The sequence below is a fragment of the Rhinoderma darwinii genome, chromosome 7 (genome assembly GCF_050947455.1).
Source record: "Rhinoderma darwinii isolate aRhiDar2 chromosome 7, aRhiDar2.hap1, whole genome shotgun sequence".
Taxonomy (NCBI): Eukaryota; Metazoa; Chordata; class Amphibia; order Anura; family Rhinodermatidae; genus Rhinoderma; species Rhinoderma darwinii.
This window is the reverse complement of record NC_134693.1, coordinates 7401201-7424009: the sequence shown is the minus strand read 5'-3', so window position 1 is coordinate 7424009 and position 22809 is coordinate 7401201. Positions and strand designations below refer to the sequence as shown.

The 22809-nt window shown below is 41.8% G+C and overlaps 1 long non-coding RNA gene across 1 annotated transcript; it reads left to right on the top strand.

Moving 5' to 3' along the window:
• Positions 1-8636: 8636 nt before the first annotated feature.
• Positions 8637-20705, top strand: LOC142657023 (uncharacterized). Its single transcript, XR_012849788.1, has 3 exons — positions 8637-8788; positions 18472-18634; positions 20511-20705. It is a non-coding gene; the product is annotated as an uncharacterized LOC142657023 (long non-coding RNA).
• Positions 20706-22809: the final 2104 nt, after the last annotated feature.

Sequence of the window (22809 nt, the reverse complement as noted above, 5' to 3'; positions counted from 1 at the left end):
TCCGGAGCCGACGGACGGTCACTGCTCCAATGTAACAAAGGTGCAGCGGAAATAAAGTCTTAAATTTGCACGGCAGGATCAGAATTGGACCACTGGTGATTGGTAATGGGTCGTCTTCTCCGATGAGTGTCGTTTTCTGCTTCATGGAAAGGATGGTCGTTGGCGTGTCAGGCGAGAAACATCAGAGAACAAACACCCGGCAACCATTGCTGGCAGAACACAAGCCGGTGGCGGCAGCGTTATGGTCAAGGGATTATTTCCCGGCATTCTCTGGGCCACTCATCCATGTGGACGGCTCTGAAGTGATTTGGGTATGAATCCATTGTTGCAGGTCACGTCCCCCCATACATGCTGATTGTCTTCCCTGGGGCAGATGGAATCTTCCAGCAAGACAATGCGACACGTCACACGGCTAGAAATGTCCGACGGTGGCTGGAAGAGCAAGACCAAGACCTCCAAGTACTTCCCGGGCCCCTGATTCTCCAGACTTGAACCCAATTGAGCATCTGTGGGACCTCTATCGTCTTGTTGGCTCTATGGATCGTCCCCCACGCACCCTCCAGTAAATGTGGGATGTCCTGCAGTCAGCACGGCGCCAGATACCAGAGACCACCGACCAGCACCTTATAGAGTCACTACCAGCTCGTCTAGCGCTGTCCGTGCTGCACACGCCGGTTACTCCGGATATTAGCGCTGCTCATAATAATGGGACTCCACTGTGTATAAAGGTATCGATCAGGTGGCCTAATTTTACATCAAGCTCAATCATTAGAGAGGAGTCAATCGATTCTACACAAATCTAATATTATCCGAATTTCCCAGATTTTCAGATTAGGTCGATTCCGAACGTTTCAGATTTGTGATGCACGAATAACAGCAAAATGGCGTATATTGGCGAGCACCAATTGCCTTTTTACAGATTAGAAAAAGTATCGCATGACTTGGAGCGGGCTTACCCATAATGCCTTGCAGACAGCCTTCCCAAAATGCCCTGCGGTTATCGTTTCTATGTTGCTGTCACTTTGACATTATTAATGCTGTCTTACTTGTAAGTCGTTTAGTACAGTCCTTGAGGACATCAGAGGGTCAGACACGAGTATTCATGGCAATCAGGGAACCTGCGAATTCCTGGTGAATTTATTTATACCGAGTCGGACGACCAATTCGACCAAATCAGACCCGAAACAAATTTCAAGAACTTCGCTCATCTCTATTAATCACTGTAGAATGAAAAGTTCTGTAACTTTTAATATACTTTGTATTTCAATTCCTCCCCATTTTCAAGATCTCTACTTGCGGTCTGTGAATAGAAACACCTTCACAATTGAGGATTCGCTACGATCAATCAGTGCAGGTAATCCTCTGTGAGCTAAACTCGGCAGCAGTACAGAGTCTCCTGTCCCGACTCTAGGGTCATAGTTCTTACCGACACTGATACATTGTAACAGCCCCATCAGCTGTGTGAGCAGGACTAGTGACAGCCTCATTGCCACAAATTAGAACACAGCTTTCTATATATAAAAAAGTGGGAATAATAATAATTTTAAAAAAAAGACAATTGATTGCTGAGGATGACATATAAATCAGTGGTCACAGCGCCGCCCTTATCTGCAGGAAGTCTTAGTTCCCAAGTCGTTGTTTAGAAGGAAGTCCCTGTGATATTTGCTGAGTGGGTGGGACGGTGAGACCCTGACATTCACATTTATCAAGTAACGCACCGGCAGGTTACAAGGTTATCGGTGTGAGATGTTTGCAGGGCTGAACTGGGACATGTCAGCCCGGGACCACCTGTCGTCCATGCAATATGCCCACCCACCAGCTTTATAGGAACATTGTGCCTTGTTTCTGATGCTTCCTTCCTGTTGTGCTACTCAGATATTTCATAAATCAGTAAATCCCACAAAACTGCTAAATGGGAGCGTCATGTGAGGGGCTGAATGTGAACGCCGGTCACAAGTCTCATACAGGAACAGTCTGATTATCCGTTATTAAATGTTTGAGCAGCACAGGAGGAAAACGGCAGGAATGGGACCTACTGGAGATGGGGACAATACCCGGAAAAAGACTCTCCCCAATCATATTTACATTTACAGTAATAATTAATAATACTACAGAAATATCAAGAATATATGTGTACAATAAATATAATACATCATACACCACCAGGATATATAATGTGTCCATACGACATACATGGGCTCTTACTAACAATGTTATCATATATATTGTACAAATGAGTAATTAAAACTCCACTATATATTGTACACATGAATAATGCCGCTATATACTGTACACATGAATAATGACACCATATACCATACCAAAGAAAAACTCCACTATATACTGTACACAGAAATAATGCCACCATATACGCACCAAAGAAAAATTCTACTATATACAGTACAGACGAATAATGATACCATATACTGTACCCCAAAAAATTCTACTATATACTGTACACATAAATAAAGACACCATATACACTGTACCAAAGAGAAACTCCGCTATATACTGTACACATGAATAATGACACCATATACCGTACCAAAGAAAAACTCCACTATATACTGTACACATGAATAATGCCGCCAAATATACTGTACAGACGAATAATGACATTATATACTGTACCCAAGGAAAACTCCACTATATACAGTACACATGAATAATGCCGCCAAATATACTGTACAGACGAATAATGACACCATATACTGTACCCAAGAAAAACTCCACTATATACTGTACACATGAATAATGCCGCCAAATATACTGTACAGACGAATAATGACATTATATACTGTACCCAAGAAAAACTCCACTATATACTGTACACATGAATAATGCTGCTATATACTGTACACATGAATAATGACACCATATACCATACCAAAGAAAAACTCCACTATATACTGTACACATAAATAATGCAGCTATATACTGTACACAGAAATAATGCCGCTATATACTGTACACATGAATAATGCCGCCGTAATATATGGTACACATATATACTGTAAAGACGAATAATGACACCATATACACTGTACCAAAGAAAAACTCCACTATATACTGTACACATGAATAATGGCGCCAAATATACTGTACAGATGAAAAATTACATTATATACTGTACCCAAGGAAAACTCCGCTATATACTGTACACATGAATAATGCTGCTATATACTGTACACATGAATAATGACACCATATACTGTACCCAAGAAAAACTCTACTATATACTGTACACATGAATAATGCTGCTATATATACTGTAAAGACGAATAATGACACCATATACTGTACCAAAGAAAAACTCCACTATATACTGTACACATGAATAATGCCGCTATATATTGTACAGATGAATAATGCCGCCATTTATACTGTAGACATAAATAATGACACCATATACACTGTACCAAAGAAAAACTCCTTTATATACTGTACACATAAATAATGCCGCTATATATTGTACAGACGAATAATGTCACCCTATGCTGTACCCAAGAAAAACTCTACTTTATACTGTACACAAAAATAATGACACCATATACACTGTACCAAAGAAAAACTCCACTATACACTGCACACATGAATAATGCTGGCATATATACTGTACAGACGAATAATGACACCATATACCGTACCCAAGAAAAACTCTACTATATACTGTACACATGAATAACGTGGCTATATACACTGTACAGACTAGTAATGACACCATATACAGTGCACCCAAGAAAATCTCTACATTATACTGTACACATGAATAATGCCGCTATATACTGTAGATGTGAATAATGCTATTTACATGATACACATGAATAATGCTGCCATATATACTGTAAACATGAATAACGCTGCTACATACTGTACAGATGAATAACCTGGGACACATGCTGCACATGTGCCCCTCACAACTTGAACACCTGCCGTACAAGCGCCACTTAAACCGCGGACACTGATCTACAATGGGGTTCATCGAGTAAGGGGTGTGTTGCACATCATTTTGACAATTTTTCCCATCAAATTTTATGGAAACTGCGACAGAGTCTCCAACGCAGATGTGAACAGAACCCAACTTCTCTGCAGCTACTGGGGTGTTGGTTTCTGTAGACAGTAACAGAGAGCGCGGCACTAGTGAGCAGCGGCAGTATGCCAGGTCCAGTGGCTGCTTATTGGCTCAGAATACAGCAGCCGCTCAGTAGTGCCTTCTTTTTTTCTTCTATCTAGTGAACTCTGTGAAATCTGCAGGTGTGGAATCACCTCCACAGACCAAATAGTGCACTAACCAATGCTGGGCTGGTGGACGACTCTTTCCTTCTGGCGAGGGGAAGCAGTGCTGCCACTTTATTGTTGCTCGATTATACATAGACCACCAACCTGATCCCTCTTCTCCCCTTTGTGACTGATGAGTGGCCACTTACAGAGAAGCTTGATGAGACACCCAGTGTGAATAGGCTTCAGTCCATAGCTAAAAGAACTATGTGGGTGGCAGCCATACCAGCCCACTGTGCACCATCCTATCTGGCATTTGCCAGAACTGCCAGATGGCCAGTCCGGCCCCGGATGTTTGTAATGTTCCGCTCACTTCTGGAGCAGATTCTTCCTTCCACCAAAAAGACACTTTGACATTGTCAAGGATGCAGAGTTTGTAACTGCTAAGGGGTCCTTGAAGAGGGTGGGGGGGGCAACAACCTTCCCCATGTAGTTTGTGTACAATACTCCTTCTCTCACAGGCCCAGTAACAGGTGAATGGGAGCCAGTCTAAAGGTTATGCTTCAAGGGTTGAGATGGGGAAGGGTATAAGCTCCGGGCCCTCCATACCCATCATTATGTTAATGGGTTAAACTCTGATATGAATCGATAATGATGAGTAAATAGCGTAACAAATGTGCAAATTAAGAATGAATGTGAATAGTGGGGAGAAGTGTGGAATGTGGAAAAATGTGGTAGCAAAGAAGGTCAACTTGTAAGAACACCCCAACTGAAACCCTGAAACCTGGCCTCCTAATTCAGAGGGTTGTCTGGAGATGTCTTAAAAAACCTATGTGTTACGATTAGTAGCAGGACTGCTGCTAATTAATGATTTCTGTTATCACCGTGTTTGGGCGTTGCTGGGCAATGCCTTAGGTCTGAGTCTGGATTTGTTCATCAATTAGCTCTGCCTGGTTAATTAGGATGGAGTACTTTTCTTGGGCCTGTATATACTTCAGGCCTGGATTACTCAGGTGCTGGTTATACTGTTTCTGACATGTGCTAAACGGTTTCCATATTCATGTTGGTGACTTTGTTCTTGCGTATGTGTTTGTTTGTACTGTGAAACCTGTTGGTCCTCTGAGAGATCTAGTTTTTGTATGGTGGTTTTATGTATATCCTGGGATCAGTAGTTCCCCTGGTTTGCTTGCCCTTCTTGTGCGTTCGTTTTGCTGCCAAGCAGTTGTCTTACCCTGCTGTGGGATAGTATTCAGATAGGGTCAGTGAGTGCTGTTAATTCTTGTTCACTGTCTGTTCATTTGTTAACTGCTTGCATGCTATTCATCTGCCATCCACTCTATTTATGCATTGTCTCCCTCTACTACTAGCTTCAGTATTCGGTTCTGCTTACCCACTGTTGAGTTACTTGTGCCTTTAGTTTTTTGTCAGTGTTGATGTGTGTTTCACCCATGTGATAGCGATTGTCTGGTGTTTCGGTCTTAACTATGGCTGTCAAGTACTCCAAGTAACAGAACTTTCTATGTTGGGTGGAAATTCATGGCAGTTGTGGCAGCTCGATGAGGTGTTTCTCTGATACATGATTGTTTACAGATAATTATTTCATCTATCAGACATTAATATTTATATATTAAATAATGAGGATTGTTCTGTTTTTGGATGCAGGGAATACATCGTATCACTGTGAGAATCGTGGATCTTATGAGTACAACAACATCCTTGGCAGCGGCGCAGAAAGCGCTTGGAATGCAAATAAAAAAAAGCTAAAAAGAAAGACATAATTAGAAACAAACAGATAAAAATATTCTGGGGTTATGATGAGACATGAGAGCTCCTCGGCCTCGTCTTCTCATCCATCTCTTATCTCTGGCTACAACTACAAGGAGAATGTAAAGAAATTATAAATAGATATAGTTAAATCCAAGAACAAAACTCTCCCCTCTTCCTGGTGCAGGAACCTCATTTGGCCTCATCAGTGATCCCTCATTTATGTTTTATGTATCCGTAATAACCCCACCATCAAGATCAGTGTTACTGTAATGGCCGCGGTCACGGACCGCTGGCATCACTTACCCGCCAGTGGCCACAACCGCAGGCCGGTGATCTCCTGCCGGCAACTCCCTCCTCGGAGACGCCAGCACACGAGGCCCCACTGTACTTCCTACTCGTTTCCGGCTTTCAAGGGCCCGTGCACCTGTAAAAATCTCCCTATCCAACCCCAACGCACCCTGGAATAAAAAAAGGACTCTGCCCTCGTTCTCCTTGCCTGAGTGTTGTTGTGTCTGCCCATGTTCGTTATTGAAAATGGTCCCTTAGTCGTGTCCTGTATCCTGTGATCCTGTATCCCCCATCCAGTAATTGTGTTGGTTCCAGTGCGAAGTCTAGTGTCGGAGTCGAGAGTGTCATCCATGCCAAGTGTCATCTGTGCCAAGTGTCTGCTACACCAAACGTCTGCCACGCCAAGTGTCTGCTACACCAAACGTCTGCCACGCCAAGTGTCTGCTACACCAAACGTCTGCCACGCCAAGTGTCTGCTACACCAAACGTCTGCTACACCAAGTGTCTGCCTTATCTTCTATCCATGTACTCTTGTCCTAAATACCATTATTGACTGTTGTTTGGCCAGCTGCATCTCCGCTATGGCGGAGCGACCTAGTAGGTCCACATACCCCATCACCGAGACAGTTACTCACCTCTCCCAGCCACAATCTCCCGCAGGCACCTGCAGCCCCCTTGTTCTCTGCTTGATAGCGTTGCCTGCAGATTGAGTTACTTTCTTAGATTGGAAATTGTTACCATTGATCCTGACCTTGACTTGACCTTGACCTGCATTTGTCTCGTTCCTTCGGATTATCGCCTGGTATTTGTAATCAACTTCCTTGTGTTGACCCCTGACCCATCCACTGAATAAGTCTTTGTCCTGTCCTCTGGCTTGTTGCATCCTGGCCGCTGTCCTGGTGACGACCCCTTGGTTCATTGCTGACTTCCGGCTTTGTACCCTCCACTAGTCAGTGACTATTCTTGGGATCGCGACCTGGGAATCAGATAGGGAGAGTTCAGACCTACTTGCAGGGGTAAAGATTGAGATTACTGGGACTGCACCTTAGTTTAGCCAACACCAAACCGGTTGCTGTTGATGGATCCACTTCTCTTGTGAGAAACATGACAATCAGCAGGGCTACAGGATCTGTTTCTTGGCTCCACCATGGGTCAGATAGGAGGTTGGCCTGGCCACAGATATTTCTCTTTCTCAAGGAAATCGGCGTCTACTGGAACATGGGGGAAGCGCTATTGGGCACTGGTGTCATCGACCACTACGGCAGGTACACCACCAATTTTGATATATATAGTTGACAATTCAATAACACTCCAACATCACAACCCATGTATCGATATTGATATCAGATATTATCTGCACTGTCGGTGGCATTTGGCTAAATCTGCTGCAGAATTCATTAATTAAATTGCAACATTTTCATATTTGACAAGTAATTCAGACGTTGCAGATATCACAGCGGATTTGCTGCAGTTTTCAGTTCAAAGGCTGAAATCCGCAGTGAAATTCCACTTCTTCTCCGCAACGTCATGAGCTGCGCAAGGGAAATTCTGCACCGCAGCCTGATTACCGCAGTTATTTTCCGCAACGCCTGAACTAAGTTCCCTAAAAATGTATAGAAACAAATGTAAAAACGGCTGCTACAGAATACCACTGCGGACTGTCCAACGGCAATTCCGCCATGTCTGACGTGCCCCCACAGTGCAGAATTTAGGCTGCGGTGCAGAATCTCTCCTCCGCAGCATGCTCATTTTATTAGAGTAACAGCGGATTTTCACTGCAGATTTCAGCCTTTGCAATGCAAAATCTGAAATCTGCAACAAGTCTGCAGTGATTTCTGCAACGTCTGAATTACCTGTCAAATGTGCAAATGTTGTGTACTTGCTGCAAACTTGCAGAAACATTTGAAGCGGAAAAATTCGGCCACGTCTGAACATGCCCTTAAAGGATGTATCAATGCAGGTAAAATGTATTAGTCTGGAGTGCGGACTGTTGAGCTCGCTGAGGATTGTCTATACTGGATACAATTGTTTAAAGGAATATGGCTATTTATCCTCTAGATGGAATTAAAAAATAATTTCCATTCACTGTCAGGAAGCAGAGATCTTTAAAATGGTGAAAAATGAAAACACAGAGTATATTAGCAAGTTGCAGAACTTTTCATTATAGAATAATTATTATACTGGAGGAGCAGCGAGGATCGTTGTGCAATCACTTAGTTATATAACGTTTCCTCCGGAGGAATAGTGACGATGACACAATCCGTATCTTGTTATTGTGCAGACAGATGATGTTTTTGTTTTGTATCCATGCTGGTGATAAGATTATTAGGGGGTGATCGCTCGCTGTTATTACATGATATATTTTTAGTACAATGTAACACTGTAACGACATCTGCACAGCATTTCCACATGTAAAGGGCAGCGAGGAACAGCATGTCCTCATCCAGTGCACCGGTTCTATCACTGGACGGCCGGATCCGATGGATGAAGCTGTTCACTCTCTGAATCTCGACAGGTAAACAGTTTTGTCAGACAGAATTTCCTTCCTCCAGGGTGGGAGCCCCATACGGATCACTGAGATCCACCCTTCCTGCGCCTGCCCTGACATTCCTGTCCTGTATCAAACAGGCATTAATAAGATGTGATGGAAAGGAGGTCAGGAGGACGTCTCCATCTTAACTAAATATAGCAGAAAATGTAGATCTTAAAGAGGCTCTGTCACCAGATTTTGCAACCCCTATCTGCTATTGCAGCAGATAGGCGCTGCAATGTAGATTACAGTAACGTTTTTATTTTAAAAAAACGAGCATTTTTGGCCAAGTTATGACCATTTTCGTATTTATGCAAATGAGGCTTGCAAAAGTACAACTGGGCGTGTTGAAAAGTAAAAGTACAACTGGGCGTGTATTATGTGCGTACATCGGGGCGTGTTTACTACTTTTACTAGCTGGGCGTTGTGTATAGAAGTGTCATCCACTTCTCTTCACAACGCCCAGCTTCTGGCAGTGCAGCACTGTGACGTCACTCACAGGTCCTGCATCGTGTCGGCACCAGAGGCTACAGATGATTCTGCAGCAGCATCGGCGTTTGCAGGTAAGTCGATGTAGCTACTTACCTGCAAATGCTGATGCTGCTGCAGAATCATCTGTAGCCTCTGGTGCCGACACGATGCAGGACCTGTGAGTGACGTCACAGTGCTGCACTGCCAGAAGCTGGGCGTTGTGAAGAGAAGTGGATGACACTTCTATACACAACGCCCAGCTAGTAAAAGTAGTAAACACGCCCCGATGTACGCACATAATACACGCCCAGTTGTACTTTTACTTTTCAACACGCCCAGTTGTACTTTTGCAAGCCTCATTTGCATAAATACGAAAATGGTCATAACTTGGCCAAAAATGCTCGTTTTTTAAAAATAAAAACGTTACTGTAATCTACATTGCAGCACCGATCTGCTGCAATAGCAGATAGGGGCTGCAAAATCTGGTGACAGAGCCTCTTTAAAGCTAAAACGACTTCTATGTAACTGCGATCCTGTGTGACCTGAGAATAGCATTACCCCTGTACATATCAAGAGGGGCACTTAAAGGGGAGCTCAAGCCCAAACTGGAGCTCCCTCATTCATTAGAGCAGTGATCTCCAACCAGGGGCGTAACTAGGAAAGACTGGGCCCCATAGCAAACTTTTGACTGGGCCCCCCCCCCATCCCCTGGGTGTCACACAACCCCCCCCCCCCTTGTAGATAGTGCCTTTTTTACAGCCCCCCTGTAGATAACGCCATACAGCCCCCCCTGTAGATAACGCCATACAGCCCCCCCTGTAGGTAACGCCATACAGCCCCCCTGTAGATAACGCCATACAGCCCCCTGTAGATAACGCCACACAGTCCCCCTCTGTAGATAACGCCATACAGCCCCCCCTGTAGATAACGCCATACAGCCCCCCTGTAGATAACGCCATACAGCCCCCTCTGTAGAGAACGCCATACAGCCCCCCCTGTAGATAACGCCATACAGCCCCCTCTGTAGATAGCGCCATACAGCCCCCTGTAGATAACGCCATACAGCCCCACTGTAGATAACGCTATACAGCCCCCCCTGTAGGTAACGTCATACAGCCCCCCGTAGGTAACACCATACAGCCCCCTGTAGGTAACGCTATACAGCCCCCCTGTAGATAACGCCATACAGCCCCCCTGTAGATAACGCCATACAGTCCCCGTGTAGATAGCGCCATACAGCCCCCCTGTAGATAGCGCCATACAGCCCCCTCTGTAGGTAACGCTATACAGCCCCCCATGTAGGTAACGCTATACAGCCCCCCCCAGTAGGTAACGCCATACAGCCCCCCCCTGTAGGTAACGCCATACAGCCCCCCCTGTAGGTAACGCTATACAGCCCCCCTGTAGGTAACGCCATACAGCCCCCCTGTAGGTAACTCTATACAGCCCCCCCTGTAGGTAACGCCATACAGCACCCCTGTAGGTAACTCTATACAGCCCCCGCTGTAGGTAACGCCATAAAGCCCCCCCTGTAGGTAACGCCATACAGCCCCCCCTGTAGGTAACGCTATACAGCCCCCCCTGTAGGTAACGCCATACAGCCCCCCTGTAGTTAACTCTATACAGCCCCCCCTGTAGGTAACGCCATACAGCCCCCTGTAGGTAACTCTATACAGCCCGCCCTGTAGGTAACGCCATGCAGCCCCCCTGTAGGTAACGCCATACAGCCCCCCTGTAGGTAATGCCATACAGCCCCCCTGTAGGTAACGCCATGCAGCCCCCCCTGTAGGTAACGCCATAGAGCCCCCCCTGTAGGTAACGCTATACAACCCCCCCCCCCTGTAGGTAATGCCATGCAGCCCCAACCCCCCAAAAAAATCCGACCTGTAGTGTGTCCCACAAAAGACATGTATCCCCTCTCCACAGGATATACACAGGACAGGGGATACATGTGTGATCGCTGGCATTGATAGGGAGAACGGGGGACCGAGAGTCCCCTGAAGTTCTCCATCACAAACCTCTGACTTCCGGCGTCTGCGCAGCTCAATAAAAATGAATGGAGCGCTGGTCACGCATGCGCACAAGCACGACCGGCGCTCCATTCATTTCTACGGAGCTGCCGACACAGACCCCGGAAGTCCGAGGTTTGTGATGGAGAACTTCAGGGGACTCTCGGTCCCCCGTTCTCCCTATCAATGCCAGCGATCACTCATGTATCCCATGCCCCGTGTATATCCTGTGGAGAGGAGATACATGTCCTGTGGAGAGGGGGATACATGTCTTATGTAGGAACAACCCGTTTAATGGCAGAGCGGGGAGATACCTCCCTGCTCTGCCGTAGTGTTCATGGCGTCGCGCTGTAGTAGCCACAGCGGCAGCTAGCGGAGCCTCCGGCCATGGTGGGGGCCCGTGCCAGCGGGCGATACGGGCCCCCTCATGCCGCGGGCCCCGTAGCAGCCGCTACGGCTGCTATAGCGGTAGTTACGCCACTGTCTCCCACCTGTGGCTCTGTAGCTGTTGCAAAACTACAACTCCCAGCATACCCTTAGGGCATGTTCACACGTGGCGGAATTTCTGTGGACAGTACGCAGTGGAATTCTCCAGCGGTCGTTTTTTACATTTGTTTCAATACATTTTTAGTCAAGGTAGTTCAGATGTTGCGGAAAACTCCGCTGCGGACCATAGGCTGCGGTGCAGAATTTTCCCTCCCAGCATGCACTGTCTGTTGCGGAGAAGAAGCGGAATTTCACTGCGGATTTCAGCCTTTGCAATGCAGAAACTGAAATCTGTGTCAAGTCCGCTGTGATATCTGCAACGTCTGAATTACCTGTCAAATATGCAAATGTTGCTGCAGATTCGTTGCGTAATTGCCCCAAATCTGCACCAACATTTGCAGCGGAAAAACTCTGCCACGTCTGAACGTGCGCTTATAGTCTGCAGGCTGGGAGTTGTAGCTTTGCAAGAGCTGGAAAGCCGCAGGTTGGAGACCATGGTAATAGAGAGACCATAAGGCCCGGTCTGAGAAATCTCTGGCCATTGCTCAGCTTCCTACGCCATGGCCCCAGCTCCGATGTGTCACCACTTGGCGTGTGCTAATGGTTAATATTGATAACCATCTAGTCCAGTGCCAGGGAAAAAACAAGAAAGCAGCGGCAATAGTTTAGAAATTCTAGTTCTAGAAATATATTTATGAAAAAGGAGGCTCTGGATGAACATTGGAACAGTTTCCTTCATGTATCAGGCAGCGTTTAGAAACTATTCAGTGTAAAGAATTTTAGGAAAATTCAGGCAAAAAGGTGAATTTAAAGGTGCACCCCCGCACTACTACACACCCCATCATCCAGAGAGATAACTTGTATACAGGGGCAGTATTATAGTAGTTATATTCTTGGATATAGGGAGCAGTCTAAGGGTATGTGCACACACACTAATTACGTCCGTAATTGACGGACGTATTTCGGCCGCAAGTCCCGGACCAAACACAGTGCAGGGAGCCGGGCTCCTAGCATCATACTTATGTACGATGCTAGAAGTCCCTGCCTCGCTGCAGGACAACAGTCCCGTACTGAAAACATGATTATACTACGGGACAGTTGTCCTGCAGCAAGGCAGGGACTTCTAGCGTCGTACATAAGTATGATGCTAGGAGCCCGGCTCCCTGCACTGTGTTCGGTCCGGGACTTGCGGCCGAAATACGTCCGTCAATTACGGACGTAATTAGTGTGTGTGCACATACCCTTATAGTAGTTATATTCTTGTATATAGGGGCAGTATTATAGTAGTTATATTCTTGTATATAGGAGCAGTATTATAGTAGTTATATTCTTGTATATAGGGGGCAGTATTATAGTAGTTATATTCTTGTATATAGGAGGCAGTATTATAGTAGTTATATTCTTGTATATAGGGGGCAGTATTATAGTAGTTATATTCTTGTATATAGGGGGCAGTATTATAGTAGTTATATTCTTGTATATGGGAGCAGTATTATAGTAGTTATATTCTTGTATATGGGAGCAGTATTATAGTAGTCATATTCTTGTATATAGGAGCAGTATTATAGTAGTTATATTCTTGTATATAGGGGGCAGTATTATAGTAGTTATATTCTTGTATATAGGAGGCAGTATTATAGTAGTTATATTCTTGTATATAGGGGGCAGTATTATAGTAGTTATATTCTTGTATATAGGGGGCAGTATTATAGTAGTTATATTCTTGTATATAGGAGCAGTATTATAGTAGTTATATTCTTGTATATAGGGGGCAGTATTATAGTAGTTATATTCTTGTATATAGGAACAGTATTATAGTAGTTATATTCTTGTGTATAGGAGCAGTATTATAGTAGTTATATTCTTGTATATAGGAGCAGTATTATAGTAGTTATATTCTTGTATATAGGGGGCAGTATTATAGTAGTTATATTCTTGTATATAGGAACAGTATTATAGTAGTTATATTCTTGTATATAGGAGGCAGTATTATAGTAGTTATATTCTTGTATATAGGGCAGTATTATAGTAGTTATATTCTTGTATATAGGGGCAGTATTATAGTAGTTATATTCTTGTATATAGGAGCAGTATTATAGTAGTTATATTCTTGTATATAGGAGGCAGTATTATAGTAGTTATATTCTTGTATATAGGAGCAGTATTATAGTAGTTATATTCTTGTATATAGGGGCAGTATTATAGTAGTTATATTCTTGTATATAGGGGGCAGTATTATAGTAGTTATATTCTTGTATATAGGGGCAGTATTATAGTAGTTATATTCTTGTATATAGGGGGCAGTATTATAGTAGTTATATTCTTGTATATAGGGGCAGTATTATAGTAATTATATTCTTGTATATAGGAGGCAGTATTATAGTAGTTATATTCTTGAATATAGGGGGCAGTATTATAGTAGTTATATTCTTGTATATAGGGGCAGTATTATAGTAGTTATATTCTTGTATATAGGAGGCAGTATTATAGTAGTTATATTCTTGTATATAGGGGGCAGTATTATAGTAGTTATATTCTTGTATATAGGGGGCAGTATTATAGTAGTTATATTCTTGTATATAGGGGGCAGTATTAGGCTGGGTTCACACGTGGCGGAATTTCACTTAAATTCCGCTGCGGACACTCCGCAGCGTTAATCCGCAGCGGAGCCGTTTGTCCATTGACTTACACTTTAATTTAGCCGTGTTCGTTTAGACGAGGCGTAAAATTACGCTGCGGAGCATAGGCTGCGGAGCGGAATTTGGTGTCCGCAGCATGCTCTGTCTGTTGCGGAGCAGTGGCGGACTCATGGCGGAATTTCTCCATTGACTTCAATGGAGATTCTAAATTCCGCAATGAAGTCCGCAGCTGTCATGCACATGTTATGTGTGCTGCGGATCCGTCTTGCTTTTTTAACTTGACATTTCTTCATTCTGGCTGGACCTATGTATTTCTAGGTCTACAGCCAGACTGAGGAAGTCAATGGGGCTCCCGTAATGACGGGAGCGTTGCTAGGAGACGTCTGTAAATAGTCACTGTCCAGGGTGCTGAAAGAGTTAAGCGATCGGCAGTAACTGTTTCTGCACCCGGGACAGTGACTACCGATGCCAATATACATGTATCTGTAAAAAAAAATGAAGTTCATACTTACCGAGAACTCCCTGCGTCTGTCTCCAGTCCGGCCTCCCAGGATGACGTTTCATTCTAAGTGACGGCTGCAGCCAATCACAGGCTAATAACAGGCTGCAGCGGTCACATGGACTGCCGCGTCATCCAGGGAGATCGGGCTGGATTCCGAAGGAGGGACGCGTCACCAAGACAACAGGCGGTAAGTATGAATTTCTTTGACTTTCACAAGGGAAAGTGCTGTCCCTTCTCTCTATCCTGCACTGATAGGGAGAAGGGAAGTACTTTTACCGCAGTCCGCAGCAGCTAGTCCGCATCAATTTACTGCACATTTTGTGCAGATCCGCAGCAGAATCTGCAACGCAGATTCTGTGCGGCATTGATGCGGACAGTTGCGGAGGAAATCCGCCACGTGTGGTCATGCCCTAATAGTAGTTATATTCTTGTATATAGGGGCAGTATAAGGCTGGGTTCACACGTGGAGGAATTTCACTTGAATTCCGCTGCGGACACTCCGCAGCGTTAATCCGCAGCGGAGCCGTTTCTCCATTGACTTCCACTTCTATTTAGAAGTGTTCGTTTAGACGATGCGTAAAATTCCGCTGCGGAGCATAGGCTGCGGAGCGGAATTTGGTGTCCACAGCATGCTCTGTCTGTTGTGGACCAGTGGCGGACTGGTTGCGGACTCACGGCGGAATTTCTCCATTGACTTCAATGGAGATTCTAAATTCCGCAATGAAGTCCGCAGCTGTCATGCACATGTTATGTGTGCTGCGGATGCGTCTTGCTTTTTTGACATGACATGTCTTCATTCTGGCTGGACCTATGTATTTCTAGGTCTACAGCCAGACTGAGGAAGTCAATGGGGCTCCCGGAATTACGGGAGCGTTGCTAGGCGACGTCAGTAAATAGTCACTGTCCAGGGTGCTGAAAGAGTTAAGCGATCGGCAGTAACTGTTTCTGCACCCTGGACAGTGACTACCGATCCCAATATACAGCAACCTGTAAAAAAAATAGAAGTTCATACTTACCGAGAACTCCCTGCTTCTGTCTCCAGTCCGGCTTCCCAGGATGACGTTTCAGTGTAAGTGACGGCTGCAGCCAATCACAGGCCAATAACAGGCTGCAGCCAATCACAGGCTGCAGCGGTCACATGGACTGCCGCGTCATCCAGGGAGGTCGGGCTGGATGCCGAAAGAGGGACGCGTCACCAAGACAACGGCCGGTAAGTATGAAATTCGTTTATTTTCACTAGGGAAAGTGCTGTCCCTTCTCTCTATCCTGCACTGATAGAGAGAAGGGAAGCACTTTTCCCGCAGTCTGCATCAATTTACTGCACATTTTGGGCAGATCCGCCGCAGAATCTGCAACGCAGATTCTGTGCGGCATTGATGCGGACAGTTGCGGAGGAAATCCGCCACGTGGGGGCATGCCCTTATAGTAGCTATATTCTTGTATATAGGGGGCAGTATTATAGTAGTTATATTCTTGTATATAGGGGCAGTACTATAGTAGTTATATTCTTGTATATAGGGGGCAGTACTATAGTAGTTATATTCTTGTATATAGGAGCAGTATAGTAGTTATATTCTTGTATATAGGGAGCAGTATTATAGTAGTTATATTCTTGTATATAGGAGCAGTATTATACTAGTTATATTCTTGTATATAGGAGCAGTATAGTAGTTATATTCTTGTATATAGGAGGCAGTATTATAGTAGTTATATTCTTGTATATAGGGGCAGTATTATAGTAGTTATATTCTTGTATATAGGAGGCAGTATTATAGTAGTTATATTCTTGTATATAGGAGCAGTATTATAGTAGTTATATTCTTGTATATAGGGAGCAGTATTATAGTAGTTATATTCTTGTATATAGGGACAGTATTATAGTAGTTATATTCTTGTATATAGGAGCAGTATTATAGTAGTTATATTCTTGTATATAGGAGGCAGTATTATAGTAGTTATATTCTTGTATATAGGGGCAGTATTATAGTAGTTATATTCTTGTATATAGGAGGCAGTATTATAGTAGTTATATTCTTGTATATAGGAGCAGTATTATAGTAGTTATATTCTTGTATATAGGGAGCAGTATTATAGTAGTTATATTCTTGTATATAGGGACAGTATTATAGTAGTTATATTCTTGTATATAGGAGCAGTATTATAGTAGTTATATTCTTGTATATAGGGGGCATTATTATAGTAGTTATATTCTTGTACATAGGGGGCATTATTATAGTAGTTATATTCTTGTATATAGGAGCAGTATTATAGTAGTTATATTCTTGTACATAGGGGGCATTATTATAGTAGTTATATTCTTGTATAGAGGGTAGTATTATAGTAGTTTTATTCTTGTATAGAGGGGCAGTATTATTGTAGTTATATTCTTGTATATAGGAGCAGTATAGTAGTTATATTCTTGTATATAGGGAGCAGTATTATAGTAGTTATATTCTTGTATATAGGGGCAGTATTATAGTAGTTATATTCTTGTATATAGGGGGCATTATTATAGTAGTTATATTCTTGTACATAGGGGGCATTATTATAGTAGTTATATTCTTGTATATAGGAGCAGTATTATAGTAGTTATATTCTTGTACATAGGGGGCATTATTATAGTAGTTATATTCTTGTATATAGGGGGAGTATTATAGTAGTTATATTCTTGTATATAGGAGCAGTATTATAGTAGTTATATTCTTGTATATAGGAGCAGTATTATAGTAGTTATATTCTTGTATATAGGGGGCAGTATTATAGTAGTTATATTCTTGTATAGAGGGGCAGTATTATAGTAGTTATATTCTTGTATATAGGAGCAGTATTATAGTAGTTATATTCTTGTATATAGGAGCAGTATTATAGTAGTTATATTCTTGTATATAGGGGGCAGTATTATAGTAGTTATATTCTTGTATATAGGAGCAGTATTATAGTAGTTATATTCTTGTACATAGGGGGCAGTATTATAGTAGTTCTATTCTTGTATATAGAGGGCAGTATTATAGTAGTTATATTCTTGTATATAGGGGCAGTATTATAGTAGTTATATTCTTGTATATAGGGGGCATTATTATAGTAGTTATATTCTTGTACATAGGGGGCATTATTATAGTAGTTATATTCTTGTATATAGGAGCAGTATTATAGTAGTTATATTCTTGTATATAGGAGGCAGTATTATAGTAGTTATATTCTTGTATAGAGGGGCAGTATTATAGTAGTTATATTCTTGTACATAGGGGGCATTATTATAGTAGTTATATTCTTGTATATAGGGGGTTAGTTGACTCTTCATTTCCATAAGTCTGCACTCATGCTCCGCACTACTCAACACAAACAGAAGTTTGGGTCTGGGTGATCCAATACATTTATTATGTACTTTAAGTTTTTTACAAGGCCCTCAGAAAAGAAGTGTTATGAAACTTATTGTATTAAAGCTGACATTGCTGTAAACTGCTGTTTAGATTTCAGATTTTGCTGATTACAAGAGGGAGAAATTGCTACGAATTCCGAATTTCCACATAAATCTGTTTATTTTTCTCCTTAAACCGTCAGATTCTATGTAAACATTCTGCTGCCAGGCCAGAAAATATTTTTCCTGGAAGACTCTGACGCTCATTTCTTACAGTTTTATTGAGGTCTAATCAAATTATGACTAATAGAAGATCTGCAACCGACTGGAACACCTAAAATCAGACAATAGATCTGTGTAGGAAAGGTATGTGACCTCTCTGAGTTCAAAGTTTCAGCAGTCACGGCTAAGGAGTGGCAAGAAAATAAAAATATAAGAAATAATGTGGATTTTATTTTATTTTTATAGCGGTAAATTAAGCTGCAGACAATGGGCAATATCAGAAGAATGGATAGTAAGACAACGTTGAAAGAATTTCTATATACATAGGAGGGAATATATTAGGATTGGCGTCTCATACGCTGGTCTAAATGTAAAACACAGGAGTAAGATGCATCTAATATATTAAATGGTGCACACCTCTAAATAAATTAGGCGCATCCCTGGCCGTCCGTGTACCACAACAGTCATGCTGGTGTAGATTTGCGCTATAATTTACTATCTATATGGAATAGGGAATAGATATCGGAGGGCAGTGAATGCAGTAAACATCTCTAGACATGTCAGGTGGAGGCGGCGTTGGAATACTGGTTAGGGGCCAGGTTTTCCACTTGTTGGAATACATACGTTTTCAGTGAGCATTTAGAGGGTTGGAGATAGTCGGATGGAATGAGGGAGGGAGTCCCAGGAAAGAGGGGCAGCACGAGAGGAGTCTTGTATGTGAGACTGTGAGGAATTGATTAGAGAGGAAGTATGGATATTAATAGACCGGAGGTTGTGTGGGTGGGGGGGGGGGGTGCGTAATTACTATATAAAATAAATACAGAGCAGAATTAGATAGGGCTGTGTTCGTTGCGGTGTTTTAAAGGGGCATTCCAAACTACTGTGGATATGCCAGAACCTCTGCATCACGGCAACTTTTTTTCAATTAAGGCACGCTTCTAATCCCGCCCAATCCCCGCCCATACACACCCGGTTCAGCCCACACAGTATCATGATCCCATAGTGTCTCCCCACAGTATAATGCCAAATAGGTACCAGAATACAGTTTAATGCCCTCATACCTGCCACCATACAGTATAAAGCCAACACAGATGCCACATACAGTAGAATGCCCAAACAGATGCCCCCATGCAGTGTAATGCCCAATCAAATTCCCCCATATAGTATAATGCCCCATACAGTATAATGCCAAAACAGATGCCCCCATACAGTATAATGCCCTATAGCTGCCCCATACAGTCTAATGCCCCCAAAGCTGCCCCATACAGCATAATGCCCCCATAGTTGCCCCCATAAAGTATAATTCCCCATAGCTGCCCCATACAGTATAATGCCCCAACAGATGCCCCATATAGTATAATGCCCCTATAGCTTCCACCATAAAGCATAATGCTCCAACAGCTGCCTCATACAGTATAATGCCCCCATAGCTGCCCCATACAGTATAATGCCCCTTAGCTGCCACAATACAGTCTAATGCTCCCCGAAGCTGCCCCCCACACAGTATCATGCCCCAACAGCTGCCCCATATAGTATAATGCCCCTATGGCTTCCCCATACAGTATGATGCCCCCATAACTGCCCATACAGTATAAAGCCCCCTTAGCTGTCCCCATACAGAATAATTAAACATTAGCTGCCCCATACAGTATAATGTCCCCTTAGTTGCCCCCAGTGCTAGTGCAAACATATAAAGTGCCAGTGCCCACATAGTGCCAAGTAGATAGTGCCCCTATATAGTGCCACAGTGCCCATATACATAGTGCCACAGCCCCATTTAAGATAGTACCACCCCCATGTATATAGCACTACCCCCTGTAGATAGCGCCATTGGGACTCCCTCTAGAAGCGGAATCCCCGGCCAGAACATATATGGACAGTGCAGTAAAGTATGTACAATGTTTTACCACTGACTAGAAGCAACAAATAAAAGCTATAAAAAGCTGAGGCCTCGGGGGACACCCACACCTTCAATAGAAGTGAACATCTTACAAGGTTTTGTTCCTAATTTTTAAAACAGGTCCCTCCTATGGAATGCTGGGACGGAAGAAAGTTATAATGAGATCGTGTCAGACTATTTGTGATGGGATAAAATGCAACAAAACAATACAAGGAAGTAAAAGAAAATGACTGTAAAAGATGTGGAAGCATCAATTTTGGCACCACATGCGGCCATCCGAAACGCTCATAAGGACCCGCGCCACAGGAACAAATGATGTTTCCGTGTGTTGTGTTTTTATTTTGTTTTATGCTGCAGTAAATGTACCAGATCTTCACAGAGACTAGAAATCCTTCAATACATTATAATAAAAGCTCATTTTAATTTTCTTCAGTATGATAGAAGACATATTCTTGTATATAGGGGGCAGTATTATAGTAGTTATATTCTTGTATATAGGAGCAGTATTATAGTAGTTATATTCTTGTATATAGGGGCAGTATTATAGTAGTTATATTCTTGTATATAGGGGCAGTATTATAGTAGTTATATTCTTGTATATAGGGGGTGGTATTATAGTAGTTATATTCTTGTATATAGGGGCAGTATTATAGTAGTTATATTCTTGTATATAGGGGCAGTATTATAGTAGTTATATTCTTGTATATAGGGGCAGTATTATAGTAGTTATATTCTTGTATATAGGATCAGTATTATAGTAGTTATATTCTTGTATATAGGGGGTGGTATTATAGTAGTTATATTCTTGTATATAGGGGGTGGTATTATAGTAGTTATATTCTTGTATATAGGGGCAGTATTATAGTAGTTATATTCTTGTATATAGGGGCAGTATTATAGTAGTTATATTCTTGTATATAGGGGCAGTATTATAGTAGTTATATTCTTGTATATAGGGGCAGTATTATAGTAGTTATAGTCTTGTATATAGGGAGCAGTATTATAGTAGTTATAATCTTGTATATAGGAGCAGTATTATAGTAGTTATATTCTTGTATATAGGGGCAGTATTATAGTAGTTATATTCTTGTATATAGGGGGCAGTATTATAGTAGTTATATTCTTGTATATAGGATCAGTATTATAGTAGTTATATTCTTGTATATAGGGGGCAGTATTATAGTAGTTATATTCTTGTATATAGGATCAGTATTATAGTAGTTATATTCTTGTATATAGGGGCAGTATTATAGTAGTTATATTCTTGTATATAGGGGCAGTATTATAGTAGTTATAGTCTTGTATATAGGGAGCAGTATTATAGTAGTTATAATCTTGTATATAGGAGCAGTATTCTAGTAGTTATATTCTTGTATATAGGGGCAGTATTATAGTAGTTATATTCTTGTATATAGGGGGCAGTATTATAGTAGTTATATTCTTGTATATAGGATCAGTATTATAGTAGTTATATTCTTGTATATAGGGGCAGTATTATAGTAGTTATATTCTTGTATATAGGGGCAGTATTATAGTAGTTATAGTCTTGTATATAGGGAGCAGTATTATAGTAGTTATAATCTTGTATATAGGAGCAGTATTATAGTAGTTATATTCTTGTATATAGGGGCAGTATTATAGTAGTTATATTCTTGTATATAGGGGGCAGTATTATAGTAGTTATATTCTTGTATATAGGATCAGTATTATAGTAGTTATATTCTTGTATATAGGGGGCAGTATTATAGTAGTTATATTCTTGTATATAGGATCAGTATTATAGTAGTTATATTCTTGTATATAGGGGCAGTATTATAGTAGTTATATTCTTGTATATAGGGGCAGTATTATAGTAGTTATAGTCTTGTATATAGGGAGCAGTATTATAGTAGTTATAATCTTGTATATAGGAGCAGTATTCTAGTAGTTATATTCTTGTATATAGGGGCAGTATTATAGTAGTTATATTCTTGTATATAGGGGGCAGTATTATAGTAGTTATATTCTTGTATATAGGATCAGTATTATAGTAGTTATATTCTTGTATATAGGGGGCAGTATTATAGTAGTTATATTCTTGTATATAGGGGCAGTATTATAGTAGTTATATTCTTGTATATAGGAGCAGTATTATAGTAGTTATATTCTTGTATATAGGAGCAGTATTATAGTAGTTATATTGTATATAGGAGCAGTATTATAGTAGTTATATTCTTGTATATAGGGGGCAGTATTATAGTAGTTATATTCTTGTATATAGGGGGCAGTATTATAGTAGTTATATTCTTGTATATAGGGGGTAGTATTATAGTAGTTATATTCTTGTATATAGGAGCAGTATTATAGTAGTTATATTCTTGTATATAGGGGCAGTATTATAGTAGTTATATTCTTGTATATAGGAGGTAGTATTATAGTA